Source organism: Vespa mandarinia, chromosome 6, assembly GCF_050613455.1.
Source record: "Vespa mandarinia isolate Hongniang chromosome 6, ASM5061345v1, whole genome shotgun sequence".
NCBI classification, from domain to species: Eukaryota; Metazoa; Arthropoda; class Insecta; order Hymenoptera; family Vespidae; genus Vespa; species Vespa mandarinia.
Genome location: NC_140815.1, coordinates 8,005,001 through 8,027,938, shown reverse-complemented (window position 1 = coordinate 8,027,938; position 22,938 = coordinate 8,005,001). Strand labels below are relative to the sequence as shown.

Here is a 22,938-nt window from a genome sequence, read left to right as displayed (position 1 = left end):
AAAAATTATAATCTACATATAATTTTTATTTAATATTTAAATATTTAAATTTTAACATTGAAATGAAATTATTTGCGAGTGACGAAATTAATCTCGGTTATATACGATTTAATATTAAGAAAAAAAAAAAAAAAAAAAAAAAAAAAATAAATAAATAAAATAAAATAAAAAATTGTTTCTAGCAATTCACACGTGCAGATTTTTTTGTCTCCTTCTCCTTCTTCTTCTTCTTTTTTTTTTTTTCTTTATTTTTTTTTCTTTTTTTTCTTTTTTGTAATAAAAATGGAAAACTTATAATTCGATCGAAAATAAATAATTTCGATATAACTATATCGATTATATATAATTGTTAGATAACATATAAACGTTTCCTCATTTTATTAAACGATAATAATATCTAGAATCAAGTATTTGCCTTATGAATTTCTAGAAGCACGTGAGAAATCTGTTCGAGAGCGTTAATACCCTTAAAACGGTGACACCTTGTCGGAAACGTTCCTAGTAAAACAACAACCTGATAATGTTCGCGTGTCACACGCAATAATTACTTTGACTATGACACATTTCCCTTAACACGTTTTACCTATATAAACGAAATAAAGCAAAGTTATAAGCGTATAATAATGCTAATAAACAAAATCTTTCCAATTACAATTGTCAATCCCTTTTCTCACTTACCCCATCTCCTCCCACTTCTCTCTCTCTCTCTCTCTCTCTCTCTGTCTCGTAATTTTTTTTACATAATATGTATATACGTGGTTTAATATCACGAATAAAATGTTTCGATAGTATCGTTTAACGATTAACGATAATTTTTCCCCCACCATTTCCATCCCCCCACTCTTACGGATTAAATAGATACGCATATTTCCAATTTACATTAAATTTTGTTCAACCGTACGACACATATACATACACATACACGCACATACACAAATACTAACACTTTCCAATGAGCTTCGTTAAACATTAATAGAGAAAGACAGACAGAAAGAGAAAGAGAGAAAGATAAAGAGAGAGAGAGAGAGAGGGAAAGAGAGAGACTACTTCCGATCTTTTTCGATCGCAGAGCTAACCGGGCTTATAAAATTACAAAGCGCGAACGATATTCTCTCGTTTATGAAAATACGTGCTCTCGCATAATGCAAGCAGGATTTCTGCAGAAAAATCTAAAATATTACCTATTATGGAGACAAAGAGAGAGAGAGAAAGAGAGAGAGAGAAAGAGAGAGAGAGAGAGAGAGAGAGAGAGAGAAAATCATTCGAAACGCTTTTATGTTTCATACGAGAAGAATTCAATGCTAATCGGCTTTATTATTTAATTTTTTTCTTTTTTCTTTTTATCCCTTTCTCTCACTCACATTCTATCTATTTATCAAACTACCTGTCTATCGATAGACACTGTTAAAAAAATTTATGAGATTAATCATGCGAATATTAAATAACGATCAAACGATAATTTAATCTTTGAAAAAGGGATTCGTACGATTGATCGATTTAACTTTGCGGTAATAAAAATCGTATTTTTAATCGACGAAATGTTTTAAAAATGATGAGAGAAAAGGAGAGAGGGAGAGAGACAGAGACACAGAGACAGAGAGAGAAATATATATATATATATATATATATATATATATATGAAAGAAAGAATTTATCTGAAACGTGCGAACGTGTTTATAAAATGGCTTATCTTGTCGATAACTATACGTTAAATCATAATCGGCATTTTATTTTTATCCGTCGATCGATTGCCATGATAAATTTTAATTCAACGTAATATGGATGTTTATAGAATTGCACACACACACACACACACATTAAATCTACTGCATTAAATCTTAACGAAATAATACAAAGACCAGAAAGATAAGCGTATTATCCTAATTACCGAAAAACTATATAACTATTGTTTCCTTTAATGAAAAATATTTTAAAGTCGTCCGAGTCTTTGTTTCTTATAAACTATTTGTAGAATTAATCCCTTTGAAAAAAAAAATATGAATGAGATTTCGTTCGAAAAAAAAAGAAAAAGAAACAGAAAGAAAGAAAAAAGAAAAGGAAAAAATTAAAAAAAAGAAAAAATACTTGATAGATACGTCAAAGACTCTGAACCTGATAGATTTGTACGTACAGTTTTTTACTTTTGCTCTTTACGTTATTTCGTTTCTTTTTTTATTTTTATTTTTTCATTTTTTAATTAATCCCTTTGAAAACATATATCAATGAGATTTTGTATATATATATATATATATATATATATATATATATATATATATATATGTATATCAAAGAATCAGGCGAGTGGATTTGTTGTTGTTGCTTTTTTTCTTTTTTATTATTTTTATTATTTTTTATATATAAATTTGTCTAAATTAAACGACGACAATATTATTCGTGAAAATAATACTACATCGTAAAGCATCATATGTCCAATGTTGTTGTTATTTATTCTTATTAATCGATATATACTGTATATATATATATATATTTTTTCTCTCTCTTTCTCTCTCTCTCTCTCTCTCTCTCTCTCTCTCTCTATTGCTTTCTATTGAGTTTTATTCTCTGTTTAGTTTTATTCTTCGCTCGACTTCAGAGACAAATCCGTTAGATAAGCAAGCTCTCTGGCTAAAGAACATCATGAACCAACAACATATTTTTCTTCGTCGGTGCGAAAATAATCTTCAACAATGGAAATACCTGTATTTTGTTTTCTTTCTTTCTTTCTTTTCTTTTCTTTTCTTATTTTTTTTTCCTTTTTTTCTTTCTTTTTTTTTCTTTTTTTTTTTTTATATATATATATACTTCCAACTAATTATTTCGTATTTTACATAGATAAATCATTTCACCTAATGTTGTTTTGTACCAAAATGAATTTTCGAGGGAAGCGAAAGGAAAAATATTATCTCCGATTTCACATTAGAAATATTTTTGTTAGGAAAAAAATAAAAAAAAAAAAAATGAAAGAGAGAAAGAGAGAAAGAGAGAAAGAGAGAGAGAGAGAGAGAGAGAGAGAGAGAGTGAGAGAGGAAAAGGATTACAAAGAAGATTTAACAAAATTTCTCTATTTTCTCTCTCTCTCTTTCTCTCTCTCTCTCTCTCTTTCTTTTTCGTAATGTGAAATAATTATTCGATCTTTTGCTTTGGAGCATGAATGTGAATTCAAAAATGAAATTAATTTGAAATTATCGCGTATTTTCCGAGGCAACGATTGCTCGAACGAAAGTCGTTTTGCAAAGCTGGAAAAGCATCGTGGGAAAGATTTTACTCGGCTAGCAGGATGACATTCGAGTTCGTTACAGTGGAAGGAGATAGTATTGGTAAAAGAGAAATAGACAGAAAGCAGAGAGAGAGTGAGAGAGAGAGGGAGGGAGGGAGAAAGAGGAATGCTAGACTATTGGCGATGAAAGTGAGTTTCTCATACTACTTTAACCTGACCGCACGTTTCGAGACTATCGGCACTTTCAAAGTAGGGTATTATCGTCTCTAAAGAACTGCTAATTGCGCGAGAAACGATGAAATCTAAGTGTAGAAAAGGGACTACTTTGTCGAAGAAAAACGTCCTAACGACGTTCAAATGAACGTGGAAAAGAGAAGAGAGAGAGAGAGAGAGAGGAAGAAAGAAAGAGAGAAAAAATAGTTCGACCTTTCCATCAGCTTGATTTTCAAGTTTTTTTTTTTCAACGATATTCCAAACGGGGGGAAAGAACGAAAATAAATAGGAAAAAAAGAAGAAAAATAGGGAGAGAGAGAGAGAGAGAGAAATAGATGATAATTCTTCGATAGAATAAATTAATTTTATTCATTAATAGCGTCTACTTTTCATATTGGAATTTTATAAATGTCTTCGATTTTTCTCAATTATTTTATATATTAAATCAATGTCTTCGATTCGTTGAGAGGATTTACGTGTATTTAAAGAAAAAAAAAAGAAAGTACAAAAAGAAAAATAATAATAATAATAATAATAATAATAATAATAATAATAATAATAATAATTTACGTATCTTTCTTTTTTTCTCTCCGACGAGATTTCATACAAAAAAAAAAACAAAAAAAAAAAGAAAAAAAGAAAGAAAGAAAGGAAGAGAGGAAGAAAGGAAGAAAGAGAAATAAAAAGAAAGATTTAATTTTTCACGACGTTCTCCTCCCCTTTCATCGAAGAAAATTTCTCTTTAAGCATTTTCTTATTGGAAAGCTATCCTAGTAAAACGACACGTCTATAAGAGAGCGGATTTTTCTCTCGATGTTATAAAAGAAAAAGAAAGAAAGAAAGAAAGAGAGAGAGAGAGAGAGAGAGAGAGACAGAAAGAAAGGTCGTCAAAGAAGAAAAACCCCCCTGCCACCCCTTTTGTCTTGCATCGGGGCCTTTAAACGACGCCATTGAAAATGATTATACATCAAAAGGAGAGAATCTCGTATATACCATCCGAATACGACCGACGATGACGACGTGGAATTTTCTTTATCCCTTTTTATTTCTTTCTTTTTTTCTTTTTCTCTCTTCTCTTTCTCTCTTTTTTTCTTTTTCTTACTTTTTCTCTCTCCTAACACCAAGTTAGTACGCGTCCGTCTCTTAATTATTTCCCATTGTAGCTTTGCAAATAGTCGCAGCGAAGAATAACATGAGAGAGAGAGAGAGAGAGAGAGAGGGAGATAACGGCATTAACAAAAAGAACAAAAAAAAAATAAATAAAAAAAATAAAGACAAAGACGAAGAGAGAGAAGAAGAGAGAAAGTGAAGAAAATAAAAGAACGAAAAGAGCTAACAATTTCGCGAAGCTTTTTTACCTTTCAACTTGTCTCACCTTCGAGAGTGATATATATATATATATATATATATATATATATATATATATATATAAGTAAAGAAAGAAATGGATGACGAGAAAAGCATGTTTATCTTAAATTTTTCACCAAAATTCCATACACAGAGAAGAGGACGGCCATAAAAAAAGATGTTCATACATTTTTTAAGAGAAAAGATGGAGAAAGATGGAGAGAGAGAGTGAGAGAGAGAGAGAGAGAGAGAGATACGTGAGAATTTACCGTAGAACGGATTTCTTCAAGGTTTCTTCCCGACGTTATATTTCATGTATTTCATGAATACATACATATATATATATATTATGTGGACCAGAAATTATCAGAAAAGGTAAAAAGAAAATAGATATAGATAAATAAATAAATGGGAAAAATAAAAAAAAAAAAAGGAGAAAAAAAAAGAAAAAAGAAAAGAAAAAAGTAGTGAAGGAACGTGAAAATGTTCGTAAATCAAAGCTTTTCAATTGGAAATAGGAATGAAAATGAGCAAACGAGCGAACTGAGAAGAAGAGAAGATGGAAAGTGTGGTACATTAAGTCTTCCCCTACCTCCTCTCTCTTTCTCTCTCTCTCTCTCTCTCTCTCTCTCTCTCTTACTCTCTCTTTCATGGGAGAGCGTTCGTCATAAATGAAATTTCCCAGAGGATCTTTCGAGACTAATCCCCGACTTATTTCAAAGATTCCGTTTCCCTTTGTCCCGGTGAAATAACCGAGATGTCTACAAGAATTATTACTACCACTGTGCACTTCCTCTATTATATCAACCGCTTCTCTTCTCTTCTCTTCTCTTCTCTTCTCTTCTCTTCTCTTCTCTTCTCTTCTCTTCTCTTCTCTTTCCTTCTCATCTCTTTCTTCATTCTTTTGCGCTTCTCTTTCTCGCTTCATAGATACGATAGTATCTCGTCTCACTTGATTTCGTACTTACTATGCCACTGTCTTGCGGTCGTTTTGAATCTCGAATATAATTCTCTCTCTCTCCCTCTCTCTCTCTCCCTCTCTCTCCCTTTCTCACCCTCTCTCTCGCTCTCTCTGCTTAAAATTTCACGGTCATATCGTAGGATAACTGTTTTCTCGAGGGACAAGTTCATCTCGCCCCTTACGAGCTCTCTCTCTCTCTCTCTCTCTCTCTTTCTTTCGCTCTCTCTTTCGCATTTAGTCATAATCATATTCTTCGATTAAAAAAAAAAAAGAAAATATATATATATATATATATATATATTATATATATATATATTTATAGCGTAGTTTCTCGAAAATTATGGATTGAAAATAAAAATTAAAAGAAAAAGAATATAAATAAATAAAAGTAGGAAAAAATGACAGCGCCATTATAAAGGGAATTAAAAAAATATTCAAATAATATCATCCATGATCTTTATCGGTGTTTAAAATTTTTGAATGAGAATTAAAGGGCATTTCATTTACGATTACCTCGACGAAAACAAAATTGACCTGTCACGATGTTTCTCTGTATTTTCGTACGCACTTACGATATATAAAACATGCTTCAAAAGGAGCTAATAAAATGTTTGAGAAGAAACTAATAAAACACGCAAAACTAATTATTATCTTTTCTTTGTTTCTAAACAACTTGAAAAATATCAACACCCATTGTCTTTTCATACTTATTTCATTTTAGACAATTTTCCAATTGTTTCCATCGTTTAAAACTCATTATGTTTCATCGTCATAAATAAGAAGGACATATCACAACTGAGAAAATGTGCAATAAGAATAGGTTTTCGCATTGATTTTTTCGAAGCGCATATATTAGAAGAAAATCGAAAAAATAATTGAAGAAAATAGAATCCTTTATTTTTCTTCTTCTTATTATTATTATCATTAGTTTTTTTCTTCTTTCGCGTTTGAAACACACAGGACATCGATCAGTTTGAATCCTGACATATTCTCTTATCTCCCTCCCGCCCCTCCCACCTACCCACCATCCCACTATCCTTCTTTTTTCTCATACGACTAGTTAAAAAAGCTCTCTCCCTCTCTCTCTCTCTCTTTCTTTTTTTTATCTTCATACTCTCCAAGTCCCTTTTTCAGTTGCATTCAACCCACTCTATTTTTCACTCTCTCTAGGGGGAGAGAGAGAGAGAGAGAGAGAGAAGCCTATTCTCTTTCGCGCTAAGCCCTAGGAGCGTCATTAAGCTTGGCATTAATTTGAATCTCAATGGCATCACTCTTATATCCCACTTTTCCTTCACACCATCTAGTTCTTCTCTTTTCGAGGCTCGTTCAACGACCAACGAAAAGAAGCTAATAACTCTTACGCATTTTTCACTTTTTAAACGTCTCTCCTTCTCTCTCTCTCTCTCTCTCTCTTTCTCTGTCTCCCTCTCTATTTGTCTATCTCTATTTCTCTTCTGAGTATTAAACTTGAATCGACATTGCCTTTTAACGTTTTATTTAACGACGTTGTTTTCTCTCTTTCTCTTTCTTCCTCTCCGCCGAATTTTTTTCTTTTTCTTTTCTTTTTTTTTTTTTTTGTTTTTTTCGTTCTTTTGCCTTCCCAACCCATTCTCGATGAAAAATCAAATTCATTGAAATAAAACAGAAACATATTGAATCCTCTAACAGGCTCTTTCAACTTATTGAATTATTCACGAGTGAGTATCACTGTTTTCCTTTACGTATGTACGTTTCCTATCCGTATCGATTATCGAATATCGAGAGTTTCGCGTTTAATTATTATCGAGCTTCGTATTCTCTAGTGAAACCTAAAATCGTTTGAATCGAATTAAACGCTACAATGCTTCTTTTTATTTCTTTTTCTTTTCCTTTTTTTCTTTTTTTTTTTTTTTTTTTTCTCTTCTTTGCTTTTTTTCCTTTTATTCTCTCTCTCTCTCTCTCTCTCCCTATGAGAATCAACCTACTAAAACTTCCTCAGATTGTCGTGAAAAAACTTTGTCGGATCATTCTTCCCTACCTATCCCGTCTCTCTTTTTTTCTCCCCCTCTCTCTCTCTCTCTTTTGTGTGTGTGTGTGTGAGAGAGAGAGAGAGAGAGAGAAAGAGAGACAGAGAGATAAAGAAAAAAGAGACACATACGGTCGATTCTTCGTAGACGTTTGAATTATCGCAATTGGCATTTTTCCATGGACCAGGCTAACCTTACACTGTATAAATTATCGGCTTGGAATAAATCTCATGGCACGGTTCAGTGAACGAAGCACATCGCTTGGTTGGCCCGTTCGATTCACGATCCCACCCCACCACCACACTTCACCCAACCCCAATTCCCTATCTTCCACGTTCTATCACCTTCGTTTTTGCTACCGCTTTTTTTTCTTTTTTTTTTTTTTTTCTTTTTTTTTACAGATAAAAAGAACTTCTCTCAATGGAGACACATAGACATACACGCACACGCACACACACGTATATATATATATATATATTTATATAAAAAGAAAATACTTTTTTTAGAGTCAAAAGAACGTATCGATTTTCGACATGCAATCGCGATTAATTTTCTTTTTGCTGAAAAAAAATTAACGAGTTAATATAAATAACGTTATGAAGCTTAAAATATATCGTTTTATTTTGTTAAAGAAAGAAAAAATAATTAAAAACATAATAATAATAATAATAATAATAATAATAATAATAATAATAATAATAATAATAATAATACTATTGATAAAATTCAATGAATGAATGAATAAATGAATGAATGAATGAATGAATGAATGAATGAATGAATGTTTATGTACGAGAGCGTACGAGAACGAAGAGCCGAAATAAATCAAAAGGAAGACAAAAAAGGAGACAACAAAAAAACAAAAAGAAAAAAAAAAGAATTTACGAGATTTAATAGAATTTGATATAGAGAGGAATTTTAGAAAAATATTGGACTTGGTTGTAAATACATATATATCTACGTACGTACGTTCACATATACGTACGTACATAGATACGTACGTACATACATATATATATATATATATATATATATATATATATATATAACGTAACATTTTCTAGATATTTTCACGCCGAACGAGCCGCGAGCGCGAGTTTGACCAATAAATTACCGAATAAATATTCAACCTCGAACAATTGACCCGCGCAATTTTAGTGAAATTCTATTTCTGCATGGTTTACCGATATCATCCTGTAGTGTGTAGTATACTGTAGGTCTTCTATATAGTGTCTATATATCCCCTGATCGAACGCGAACGATTACACGATAAAAATACAAAATAGCGATAGTGAGAGAGAGAGAGAGAGAGAGAGAGAGAGGAGAGAAAGAGAGCGTTCCGCGGAAGTATTAATAAAAGTGAGGAGAAAAAAAAATTTTTTTTTTTTAATATTAACAAAAAGATAAGTGAAAAAACAAGTGAGTGAATGAATGAATAAATAAATAAATAAATAAGTAAATAAATTTGCGAGAAAAAAAATCTCTGACGGGTAGTTTATAAACGCGTCAAATACTATCGATAGACTATAATTAGAAAATACGATCATATCTCTCTCTTTCTCTCTCTCTCTCTCTCTCTCTCTCTCTCTCTATCACGCTCTTTTTCTATCTCCAATATATTCTTTCATCGTTCCAATACAAAATATCGATAGCGATAGGAGATCCGTTCTATCGCGGTGTTAATAAACCGAGAAAAAAAAAATTTTTGTAATAAAAAGAGGAAAAAAGAAAAAACAAAAAGAAAAAAAACAAAGAAAAGAGAAAAGAAAAAAGAAAAAGATAAAAAAGGGAATTGAGCGAAAAAAATCTCTGACGGGGTGTTTATATACAACGTCAAACGTTATCGATTGACTATAATTAGAAAATAGGATCACCTATCTCTCTCTCTCTCTCTCTCTCTTTTTTTTTTTTTCATCTACTCTTCCCGTGATATTAATAAATCCAAAAGGAAAGGAAAGAAAAAGAAAAGGATTTTTTTCGAATTAAAAATAACAAAAAAAAAAAAAAAAAAAAAAAGGAATAAAAGAGAAAAAAGGAATTGCTGGGGGTGGGGAGAAAGGGAAAAAAATCTCTAACGCGATGTTTATAAACGCGTCAAACGTTATCGATTAACTATAATTAGAAAATAGGATCTACGTCCCTCTCTCTCTCTCTCTCACACACACACACACACACACACACACACACACACACATTCTGTTCACCTACTCCTCTTTCATCGTATTATCTCTTCCTCTCTCTATCACGCACACTTTTTATCTTTCACGCGCACGAGTCTTGCTCAAATACGCGTATAATAAAACGAACGAACGAACGAACGAACGAACGAACGAACGAACGAATGAACGGAACGGAACGGAACGAACGTAGCACCCGTTATAAATAGCACCGTGCAATATCGCTTTTGTCGTCGAGGCAGACGTGCGCATTGCAAAAATGAAGATTGCTTCCGACTCCATTCATTGCCACCGTGATGCACCGGAAGTTGCCCGAGTTTTTTCGTCCCATTGTACGTGAAACTGGTGCAATATAGAGATCGCATACAAACACGCGCACACACCAACACACACACACACACGCGCATACGTACACACATACTCACATATGTATATATTTATATTTATATATACTTAGATACATAGTTATATACGTGCTCTTCTTCTCTTTCACTCTCTCTTTCTCTCTCTTTCTTTTTATCTTTATCTCTCTCTGTATGTGTGTGTGTGTGTGTGTATATATATATATAATAAAACATACAGTTTCGTATATAAATGTACCATCATACATGTAGTCGCTCTTTCTATTTATTTCTCTCTCTCTCTCTCTCTCTCTCTCTCTCTGTCTCTCTCTGTCTCTCTTTTTCTCGTTCTCCATAAGTCCTTCTCTTTTTCTCCCTCACATTTTCTTTCTTTCTTTATCTTTCTCTTGCAAAACATAAAAGCCAGTATCATTCTTCTACACTTTTAATGCTAATACGTATTTCATTTTGATCGTGACATCACTTAAGAAAAGTTAAATTCGAGACGAGGAGTTAGTTCTCTCTCTTTCTCTCTCCCTATATATATATATATATATTCGCGTATATGTATAAATTTTACGTGTAGGTACAAATATACATATATATATATATGTGTGTATATGTGTTATATAGACAAACGTTACATACGAGAACACATTAGATATTTAAATTCGCAGAACTAGAGAGCCACTGGAAGAACGAATTTTTTATTCGCAGTTTAACATCAGTGAGTTATACTACTACTACCATTACTATGTAATAGTAATAATACTTTTAAGAGAGAGAGAGAGAGAGAGATAGAGAAAGAGTATGTGTGTGTGTGAGTGTGTTAGATACTTTTTTTAATATTTATTCTACAGAAATAAAAATTTTTGAATTTCCTTTGGATTTACACTTATTACTATCTATATTATATTATAATTTATAATATATTTAATTAGAAAAAAAAAAAAATATATATATATATATATATACATGTATACACGCAAAAAGTATTTCAATGAAACGTCAAATGATAAGAAATAAAAAATATTCGAAGGTGAACTTTCTGAAGGAATAATAAAAATTGATTTGCGTGTAATTTTTCAATCGTAAAAATACTGTTTGTAGTTAGAAATTCAAATAGAAATGAAAAATGATGGAAATAAGATGAAAAGTAAGTAAATGGTAACGGGGTTGGAACGAGGGAAAGTGGATGAAGAAATTAAAAAGAAAGAGATAGAGGGAGAGAGAGAGAAAAGAGGGCAATTCTACATGACGGAGAAAAAGTTACAAAGGGTTGTACCTTACTTAAAAGGGGGAAAACGTTATCGAGGTAATACGGTTGGATAGAGGAAAGAAAAGAATGGAAAGAAGGGAAAAAGGGAAAAGGGAAAAGGGAAAGAGAGAAGTGTTACATTAATGGTACTTTGGTGCGAGCGTGTAATAGCTGATAGTAGTAGTAATATCAGCAACAGGTCGGTGTCTGGACGACGAAAAGCGGGGCACAATCATGAGACCTACGAAATAATCTGATATAAGTTTACTTTAATAAAATTAATGCTTAAGTTGTCGTAGAGTGATCTTCGATAAATTATATTACGATGTTCGTGTACGAAAAAAGAAAGAAAGAAAGAAAGAAAGAAGAAAGAAAGAAATAGGAAAAAAAAAAAAGAAAAAAGAAAAAGAGACGAAAAGACAAAAGAGAACAAAATCTCTAACATGAATTTGTTAAAGTTAAATACACGATATGATTAATTTCGAGTCTCCTTGATAAATCTTATTATTGTTCGTGCCTAAAAAAAAAAAAAAAAAAAAAAAAATTACATCAAATTGTTCGTATCTTTTTGACAAATTCTAAGAGAATACATCACGGCAGTTTTGTCTAAAAAAGAAAAGAAAAGAAAAGAAAAGAAAAGAAAAGAAACAGAAAAATTTTTACAGATAGGTATATCAAATGAATTAATTTCGGATAATAATTTATCTTTGATAAGTTTTGATAAAATATATATATTATAGCGTTCATCTGTCTGGAAAAAGAATGAAGAAAAAAAAAAGTATACAAAATGATAAAGATACCTATTTTAGAATTAATTAGTTTCAATGTTAATGAGAAATAGGAGAAAGGAATGATATGATAAAGAGGAAGTTTGCGCGATGCTTAAAGAAGGGAGATTAATAAGAAAGGACGAGAAAATGAGAAAAAAAGAAAGACTGAGAACAGAAAGGACAAAGAAAATGAGAAAAAGAGAGAGAAAGAGAGAGAATAAAAAGAAAGACTCGTAGTGTGAAATTTTCTAAGTTAAGGATAGATCGTAAACGATAGTTCGATAAAGTATTTTTCCACCCCCCTCTCTCTCTCTCTTTCTCTCTCTGTCCCTCTTCTTTTACCTCTCTAAGGAGTAACTTTCGCATTGGAAAAGCAACCAAAGTGGAATAGAAAGACGAAAGTAAAAAAAAGAGAGAGAAATAGAAGAAGAAAAAAAATAAAGGAAAGAAAAAAAAAGATAAATAAATAAAAGAAAAACAGAGGTAGTAATGGAAAAAGTAAAGGAAAAAGGGGGACTTCTTAAAAACAAAAAGTGCACATAAAGAATGACGTTACGAGTCGTACTACTATTGGCATAATATTTTGCCTAAGTTGTTTCTCGTCGTGTCGTAGCACGTATTCACTGTCTTTCCCGTTGTTGCATCTTAGATTCTTTTGAAATTGCATTATGTAGTAGTAGTAATAGTAGTAGTAGTAGTAGTAGTAGTAGTAGTAGTAGTAAATGCATTTGGTAAGTCGAGAACCGAACGAGAAAGCACATGAACAAGAGTCATTTCTTTTTTCGTTTTCACGCATCGATACTACTTCCTCGTAAATAAATGTTTACGTTTGAAGATCAGATAATATACTTCTCTATTTTCTTTTCCCCTCTCTTTCTATTTTAAAAATATAATATTTTTTTATTTAATAAAAACACTATAATAGTATAGTTTCGTTTAATATCTCGTACGTAAGCAAGAAATATAATTTTTACATATTTATTCTCTCTCTTTTTCTATCTCTATCTCTATCTTTATCACTATAACCCTATTTCTTTTTGTTTATCGTCGATATCGTAGAAAGGTGACGTTTGATTAAAATCAATCACATCTTTTCCCCAGCGTCGAAATCGTTTAAATCATTCTCGTACGGATCTGGAATATATTATATGAACCTCTAAATGATTCAACGATAGTTCCGTCCTAATCGATAAACTTAAAATTGATCTAACTTAAAATTTAAACGTATTGCTTTCGAGCTAAAAGTCGATACTGAGCGTCGAGCAATAGTAGTAGTAATAGTAGTAGTAATAGTAGTAATAGCTGTAGTATCAGGTAAGGTAGCATCAATGGCATACAGGTGTCAATAAAGTATCGTTTATATTTTTGCGATTTTCGAGATAGAAATAGAGATAGGAAGAAGGTGAAGGAAGGAATAGTTAAAGGGGGAGGAGGGGGAAAGAAAAGGGCAAAATAAAAGAACCAATGTGAAAGGAGAATATGTCGATAGAAAAACTTCTTTTATATCGTCGAGAAATCTTCAACTTTCTTTTTATTCCCCCTTCATCATGATTTGTCTCTCTGACGAGTTTATGGTTGTCGTCTTATGACTTATCATAAAGAAAAAAAAAAAGAAAAAAAAAAGAAAAAAAAAAATATGACATAACCGTGATGTTATGACGAAAGTTCCTGTCTCCTTTGAACGATTCGAACGATTCACTCGAACTATACTTCTATATACGTTGATAAGAGAAAGTAGTTTTCATCCCTTCCGATATACACGAGGACCTTTTACCCTATACTACTACAACTACTACCATCACTATGATCACCATCACCAACATCATCACTACTACTACTACTACTACTACTACTACTACTACTACTATTACTATTACTATCACTAGTAGTATCACTACTACTGATACTACTACTGCTATCACTATACCGGAGCTTTTACACTCACACCGCGATCGAATGAAAAGGCAAACTTTTTCTTCCTTTTCTTTTTTTTTTTTTTTTGTTTTTCTATTTCTCCTCTTCTTCTTCTTCTTCTTCTGCTTCTGCTTCTGCTTCTGCTTCTTCGACGTGGAGAAGGCCAATTTCATCGCGAACCATCGACGGAAAAACTTTTACACTCCTCTCTCACTTAACCTTCCCTTTACATCCTCTCTCTCTCTCTCTCTCTCTCTCGTTTGCTCTCTATTTTACTCTTCAAGCTTATATTACACTTATTTCTTTTTTCTTTTTCGCACCGGTCGACGTTTGATCTCATTTCGATCATGCCTCTTTTATGCTATGTAGCTGTTTTTACTCTTTTTCGTTATTTCCTAGGAAAATTCGTTTCTATACACACATGTAAATATATATATATATATATATATATATATATATATATATATGTCATATGACTAGGTAGAGCTAGCTATTCGTCTACTGTCTATCTCTTTTTCCAAAGTAACTACATGTGCACACGTAGTAACGTACTGATAGTTAATTACTGAGTGAAAGATCACCCTGGGAAATCAACGAACGTATTTCTTTCCTTTTCTCTCGTAGATGATGAACACGTCAATACATTGACTATTCTTTTGGTAATAATTCTCTCTCTTTCTCTCTCTCGCTATACATATATATATATATATATATATATATATATATATATCTGTTTATCTCTCTCTATCTTTCTAATGGCCAAGAGAGTGCAAACGTAAATTTTCTTTTTATTTCAGCAATTAGCACTAATCTTCTCTTTCTCTCTCTCTCTCTCTGTCTCTCTCTATCTCTCTCTCTCTCTCTCTCTACCTATCTCTATCTCTTTCTCATTTGCATTTTAGAAGTACGAACTATCATCCTTCGTTTATTTTGTTTCTTCTTTTCGTTTAATCGGAGTTGGAGAGGTGAGGTAGGGGAGCTGGGGTTGGGGGTGGTGAAAGGGGTCGAGTGAATCTTTTTTCTTTCTTTTCTCTCTTTTTTTTTTCTTTTTTTCTTTTTTGTTTCTGTTTTTCTTCATTCAAAGCTACCAACAGAAACAGGAGAAGTTCTCTAGGAAAACCAAGCGAGAGGGAGGAAAGGCTCGTTGTAATTTCCGGCTAACGATGTGTTCCCCGTTGCTATCGTCCTTTCCCAAAGAGGAAGATTTCCTCTGCTACGAAATGCAGAGAGTGAGAGAGTCAGAATGAGAGAGAGAGAGAGAGAAAGAAAGAGAGAGAGAGAGAGAGAGAGAGAGAGAGAAAAGAAATGCAATTTCGTACGAGTGTCTCTTGGAATGACAAGCATTGGTCTGTGCTCTTAATCTAGATTAATTTAGTAAAATATGAAGAAATAAAAAAGAGAGAGAGAGTGAGAGAGAGAGAGAGAGAGAGACAAATGACAAATACATTCGATATCTGTGAATATTCTTTTTCTTTTTTTTTTAGTTGAAATTACGAAAAAATTCTCCTTCCGAACGACTGATAATTAGACGCTCATTTCATTTTTTCTTTTTTTCTTTTTTCTCTTTTTTCTAAAAGAAACATTCTATTCACGATTCGCTCGTTAAATCGTAATTAATTAAAGGAATATAGTCGAGCGAGGTATTATAACATATATATACATATATATATATATATATATATATATATGTTGTGTGTGTGTGCGTGTGATACTAGAAAAAAAAATTTCTTTTTATCCTTTCCTTTTTTCTTTTTTCGTATTGAGGAGAAAAGAAATTTCCTTTTTTCTAACGACCCCGTCGTAATTAGAATACTTCTCGATATCTAACATTTGTTTTGGAATCCTTTGTTAAATTCCAATTAACTCGAAGGAATTAGTAAATTTGATATATGAAAAAAATATTTTTTGTCTTTCTTCTTTTCCACATTATGGAAAAAAAAAGAAGAAGAAAAAAAATGCTCTCATTTCTAATGACTCATAATTAATAACTTTCTCAATCTTTTCTTTTCTTTTCTCTTTAATTTTTCTTTTTTTTTTTTTTTCTTTTTTCTTTCGAAAGAGAAACATTCACTCGCCAAATAGCTCTGCTCGTATTAATTTCCAATTAATTAAAACGGGGAAATAGTCGTTCGGATTGGGATCGAAACGATTTAATCGCGAATATCTTAAAGCAGTTTAATTCAGTTAACGAGATTTAGCGTTATTGGGATAATTACGGGGTAAGAGGTAGGGGGCTAAGGGTGCCGATTGCACGAGATGGGAAATTCTCATAAAATAACTGAAATCCGAGCACTTATGGAACGAACTCATAGCTATTTTCATGTTCTCCCGGAGAATATAAAGTTTGCTTAGCTTCAGCCGTGGCACTTGGTTGTAGCAGTGCCTGTGTGTTAGAATGTCCACCTTTTTTTTCTTTTTTTTTTTTTTTCTTTTTTGAAGGGTTGCTTTTTTTCTCGTCGACGAGAAAGAAAGAAAGAAAGAAAGAAAGAAAGAAAGAAAGAAAGAGAAAAAAGAATTAAAACACCGACGAAGGTTATGAGAGAATTACTTTTAATATTATAATTAACTCCTGTTGTTAAAAATTCTGGAAAGTCTGAAAAGAAAAGAGATTAACAAAAAAAAAAAAAAAAAAAGAAAAAAAAAAGAAGGAAAAAGAAAATTTGTAAAAGGGAGTAATCATTATCGTCAATCATCTTCTCTATTTCATTTCTCTATTTCATTGAAAATCTAATATCGTCTCCTCGGATCGAACGTTCAATACCAATAAAATATCCTTTCTCATCGAAGACCTCGAAATCTGAACACAAAATAATGATCCCTTCTAAGAGCATTCTGGCGGAAATTAAAGGGCGTTCCACGACGTTGCCTCGAGACGTAGGAGAGAGAGAGATACAGAATGAGAGAGAATAACCTATAAGTAGAGAGAGAAAGCGTTGTATATATATATATATATATATGTAGAAAGAGAGAAAGAGAGAAAGAGAGAGAGAGAGAGAGAGAGAGGGAGGGAGGGAGGGAGGAAGGAGATCACAAGGTTTTGAGCTTTTCAGCAAACACACCACTTGCTACCTTCGGGCTAGACAATCATCCGTTCTTCATATTCAGATGTATCTAATAGTAAGTACTTTACTCGTTTCAAATCCATCGGCGATTATTTGAAAAAACAAATTTCTTTCATTTTTTTTTCTCTTTTTTTCTTCCCTTTCGTTCTTTATTTTTTTTCTTTTTTTTTTTTTTTTTTTTATTTCCTTCCATTTCTCTTTCTCCTATTCAATTACTTAATTTCTGTCAAACATTGTTGATATCCGGCGATTAGCAAATCGATCCATTTTATTGGTTAAAGTTTTTCAATGATTTTAGAGGAGGACAAAAAAAGAATAAATTTGAAGTTTAAAGAGAAAAAAAAGAGAAAGAAAAGTCATCGAAAGGCTTATTAACGAAAAAACAAAGGACAAATTGTTATCTAATAATTTATCCAAAATATTCGTACTTATTGACGAATTCATTTTAATTACAAAAACAATTCACCATTGGATTAATGAAAATATTAATTGAATGAAGAACAATAAAAGAATATTATCAATTCTCTTTCAATTTCTCATTCAATCAATAATACTTATAGAATATTACATATTATGTAATATTACATAACTCGTTTGTTTGTATATCCAACTGTAAAATTCATCCTTTCATTTCTATTATTAATTAGCTTATTTGTCAAAGTGAATTTTATCTATCGAATTTATTCGTTCAATTTTTTCATTTTTTCTCTCCATCCCCCCCTCCTTTCGAATGATAGTACTTGGTCGTTCGTTTAATCCGCCTTAGCTTTGAATCTTCCTATTCTCTCTCTCTCTCTCTCTCTCTCTCTCTCTTTCTCCTGCTTCTTCTTCTTCTATTCTCGCTTCATCTCTTTCTATCAGTCTTGGTGAACACGATCGCCATTGCGCCAGGTGAATCATGCTCCATAAGAACGTTTAATCCCTCGAGAAGATTGGAAAAATTCAGAGCCGAACGGAATCCAAGTTGGATCTGCGTCTCTCTCTCTCGCTCTCGCTCTCTCGCTCAGTCTCATTCTGTCTCACTGTCTCTTTCCGATTCTTTCCTTCTATCTATCTATGTATCTATCTATCTATCTATCTATCTATCTATCTCACTTCCTCGTTTTTTATCTATACCGTCCTCATGCTTTTAGTTCCTAGAACCCTAGAGACTACTTCGACGAATCTGGACACGAAGTCCAAGGATTTTAAAGGTGACGAATTCAGGATTAATCCTCAATCCAAACTGATTCTCATCGATATTCCCTAGCCCATGTTCTCATAATTAATCGTAGGTTCTTTCTTCTTCTTCTTCTTCTTCTTCTTCTTCTTCTTCTTCTTCCTTTTCTTTATTATTGTTTTTTTTTTTTCTTTTTTTTTTCTTTTTTTCTTTTTTTTTTCTTTTTTTTTTTTTTTTTTTTTGAATGAATGAATGAACGAACGAATTCCAATTACTCGAAGCGATTCTTTTTTTTTTTTCTTTTTTTTTTTCTTTTTTTAATAATGATTCATTCATTGAAATCGTGTTAATATACTTCGATCTAATATAATAGAGTGGACTCTTAAAATTTACCAAGACGATTATTAAAAATTGATTATTAAATTTTTCAAAATATTTAAGATAAATTTTTCTTGGCTTTTTTTTTTCCTTTCTTTTTCTTTCTTTTTTCATATTTCAATGCTACGATACTTTTGTATCATCCAGGAAAATCATTTGTCCAATTTTGTATTATAATAAAAAAATAAAAATGAAAGAAAAAAGTAAATTATAAAGCTTAACTCTAAAATGGTTTTTTTTTTCGCTTACCTTAACAACATCCGACTCTTCGTAGAAAATCCAAAAAGGATTTGTCACATTCTTTCGTCGATCTATTAAATCGCGTTCGTGGCGACGACTCACGTCGCACGTTGCCTCGTCGCTCGCACGATTTTTCTTCTAACACGAGAGTGTCATCGATCTGAAAATTAAAGAATACAAATATATTAGATATATATATATATATATATATATATATATATATATATGTATGTATATGTAAAAGTAGAACAAAGCAAAAGAAAAGATATAATATACGTCTATAATTCTATTAAATGTAACGACTTTATATATTATTTCGATTCGCCAAAGTTCGACTTTAATATCATTTAGAATACTTTATAACATAATTAAATCAGATATTATCGAATGGTCGTGTAACGATATAATCAAAATAAAACATTTCAAAATTGTTCATCGATACGATATAATAAATTTTAATAAGAAGAATCCATGTAACATCGAATTGAAATAAATAAGTACAAAAGTTCTCGAGTATGAGATTTTGAGAGAAAAAGATTTTTTTTTTATCGAGACCTTTCTTAGATTAATTTTTGTTTCCTTTTATTTTTTTTTCAGCTCAGAAAGTAATGTCGACGAAATTTAAATATCGCGTAAAAACTTTTGACAAAGAAGATGGCAAAAGGGATCGTCGATTTTGTTTACGATTGATCATGGATCAACTTGGAAAAAAAAAAGAAAAAAAAAAAGAAGAAAAAAAAAGAAAAAAAGAAAAGAAAAAAGGAAGAGAATAAAAAGGAAAGATTTTAAAGGAAGAGAAAAGAAATATAATAGAAAAAAAGATCAATTTCAATCATAAAAAATAGAATAAGGAAGAACGAGGATAATTAATACGTACGTTGATCGAACGTGAAAACGTTTTCAGGATCAATCAAGAAGATCAAGCAAGCGAATGATCGATCGATCGATCAAACGATCAATTGGAGAACAAGTACAATTACTGATTAGGATTATCCTAAATTAATTGAGTTAACCGGTGATGTTATCGGCATCGTTGTAATAGTTACTACGTGGTACAACCGCTTTCATGTCCAGCCACAATAGAAATGGGGATGGTCCGGAAAACGAGTAACTATATATACACATATATACATATACGTGCACGCAAACACACATATACGAGTATATGAAGAAGAGAGTGAGAGATAGAGAGAAAGAGAGAGAGAGAGAGAGAGAGAGAGAGAGAGAGAGAGAGCGAGAGAGAGAGAAATAGAAAGAGAAAAATCCAATACGTACATACATTCGAAGCGCACTTACTCGTGTGTTTCTTTTTATCCAGAATATAAACCGATCGAAGATCGGTACCAACGCCATTATTACTCCCACGATAATTCAGTTTGCCTCGGTATATTTCGCTTACACGAGTATTCGTTGTGTCTACACGTACTATATACCTACATACGTTAATACGTATCTACGTATTTCTGTATATATATATATATATATATATATATATATATATGTATATGTGTGTGTGTATAGGTAAGTACATATATGTCGAAGAGCCGACGGTGGGCCCACAATGCGGTAGCAATTTTCCTGTAATTACATCGGCCAAGATCAGAGTTCCCTTCATTACTGATGCCAAGCACGTCTAGTGGAGCTAGTATGGACCCTTCTCTCTTTACCCTTCACCCCTTGCCACATATCTCTCTCTCTCTCTCGCTCCATTCCTCTCCAATAGAGTAACGTCTACACTATCGATAGCAAACTTTCTCTCTCTCTCTTTCTCTCTATCTCTTTCTCTCTTTCTCTCTCTCTCTCTCTCTCTCTTTCTCTCTTGCTCTTTTTCTCTCTATACAATATCCCTTTCGTTTTAACGAAAATGATCCTATCCTAGGATACTATACCGATAGTCTTTACTTTCTTATTGGTCTCCTCTTTCTCCTTTTCTTCTTCTTTCTTCTTGCATTTCTTTCTCTCTCTCTCTCTCTCTCTCTCTCTCTCTCTCTCTCTCTCTCTCTCTCTCTCTCTCTCTAATGAAATTGCTGCTGTGCACGTACGTGCCTGCTTTGAACTCGCGCACGTATCGAAATACATTGGTGTTTTGTGTAATAGAACCGATCGAGCTTTCGCGAACTTGAGACTTTTCTCTTTTTCTCTCTTCCTCTTTTTCTCTCTCTGTCTGTCTGTCTGTCTCTCTCTCTCTCTCTCTCTCTCTCTTTCTACGCACATACACACACACACACACATACACACAATCATCCAATTGCGTTTATCAAAGAACAAAAATTTCTACACTAGAAACAGTAGTTCGATTGGAAACGACGTTACGAGTTTTAGGACGGACGAACGAACGAACGAACGAACGAACGAACCGTAAAAGTCAGTTCGAGTTGGTCAAAAGTTTGTAGATTTTTGAAAATTGAAATATCAATTATATTCTCTGTTTTTTGTTATTATTTTAAAAATCTTTAAAACTTTCACATTGACCATTTCTTTTCTCCATCGTTTCTTTTATTACATTCAAATCGTAAAAACAACGGTGGCCAGGTCAATTTGAAAGATCGAAGAAATAAAAAGAAAGAAAGAAAGACCAAAGGGAAAAAGAAGAAAAAAAGAGAGAGCGAGAGAGAGAGAGAGAGAGAGAGAGAGAGAGAAAGAAAAGGAAAAAAGAAATAAAGGAAAGAAAAGTGTCTGAGAAAAGAAGCAATTCTATTTTTCAAAAATTACTTCAATAACGTTTGATCGTTCGGAATAATATAATGGACGTAAAGAGAGTATTAAGATCGATTTCTCGTTATCATATTGATATCAACAAGAAGATTTATCAGACGAAAACATTTCTCGTAAAGATAAAAAGTATGTTGTTGCAACGAGATGGTGGAAAGTCTCTTTGTAAATAATATTCTCGGTTAATTCTCGCGGTTCTACGTGCTCGGGAACGTTCTACTCGCATTACCGGATTTAGAAGAGGTCGGAGTTATAAATCCTTAGCTTCTAAGCTTTTTACCACTTTTATTTCCGCTGTTCTACCCACCAACCATCCACCCACCCCCCTCCCACTTCCATTGAGCTTGGAACAAATATTTTAAGAAAAAGAATTCGCTCCATGGAATCGACTCTCTCTCTCTCTCTCTCTCTCTTTCTCTCTTTCTTTCTCTCTCTCTCTCTTTGTCTGTCTCTGTGAAGGTAGAGAAAAAAAAATGTCTCTACTATGCATAAGAAAAAGAAAAGAAAGAGAGAACAAAAATTTATATATAGACAAAGGAATAGAAAGAGAGAGTAGTAAGCCAGTTAAATATTAGTTGTATTACAAAAGAAAAAAAAAAAAAAAAAAAAAGGAAATAATGAAATAAAATAATTTTAATTATTTTATCACAATTTTGTTATAATTATTTGTTGATTAACTTTTTTTTTTTCGTAAAAAGAAATATGAAATAAAATAAAAAATAAAATAAAATAAAATAAAATAAAATGAAATGAAATGAAATGAAATAAAAAATTAGACTTATGGGTGAAGGTCTCACCAATTTGTTCTTTCTTTCCTTCCTTTTTTTTCTTTCAGATTCTCGGGTCATCCTTGAGAGAGAGAAAGAGAGAGAGAGAGAGAGAGAGAGAGAGAGAAAAGGACAGATAATGCAATGTACGAGCGTAGTAACTGGACGATGTATATACCTCGGACAAGCTGGACGAGAACGAGCGAAAAGATCTGTGTGGAAGAGGACAAGAAATAAATTTATCGCCCTCTACTCGCGAGCTGCCATAAAATTCGGCGCTATACTGTCCAGGGTCTAATGAAAAAGCGACGAAAGAGAGAAGGAGAGAATGAGAGAACGAGATAGATAGATAGAGAAAGAGAGAGAGAGAGAGAAATAGAGAGAAAAGAGAACTCAATGTGCAATGGCGAAGGTGA

The 22,938-nt window shown here is 32.3% G+C and overlaps 1 protein-coding gene across 1 annotated transcript in view; it reads right to left on the bottom strand.

The window, feature by feature from the left end:
* LOC118440766 (uncharacterized) overlaps positions 1-22,938 on the bottom strand; it is a 260,945-nt gene that overhangs the window by 86,285 nt on the left and 151,722 nt on the right. Inside the window, exon 3 of the mRNA XM_085657910.1 lies at positions 19,053-19,203. The gene's annotated coding sequence lies outside the window, so the exon portion shown is untranslated. The remainder of the gene's footprint in view (positions 1-19,052; positions 19,204-22,938) is intronic.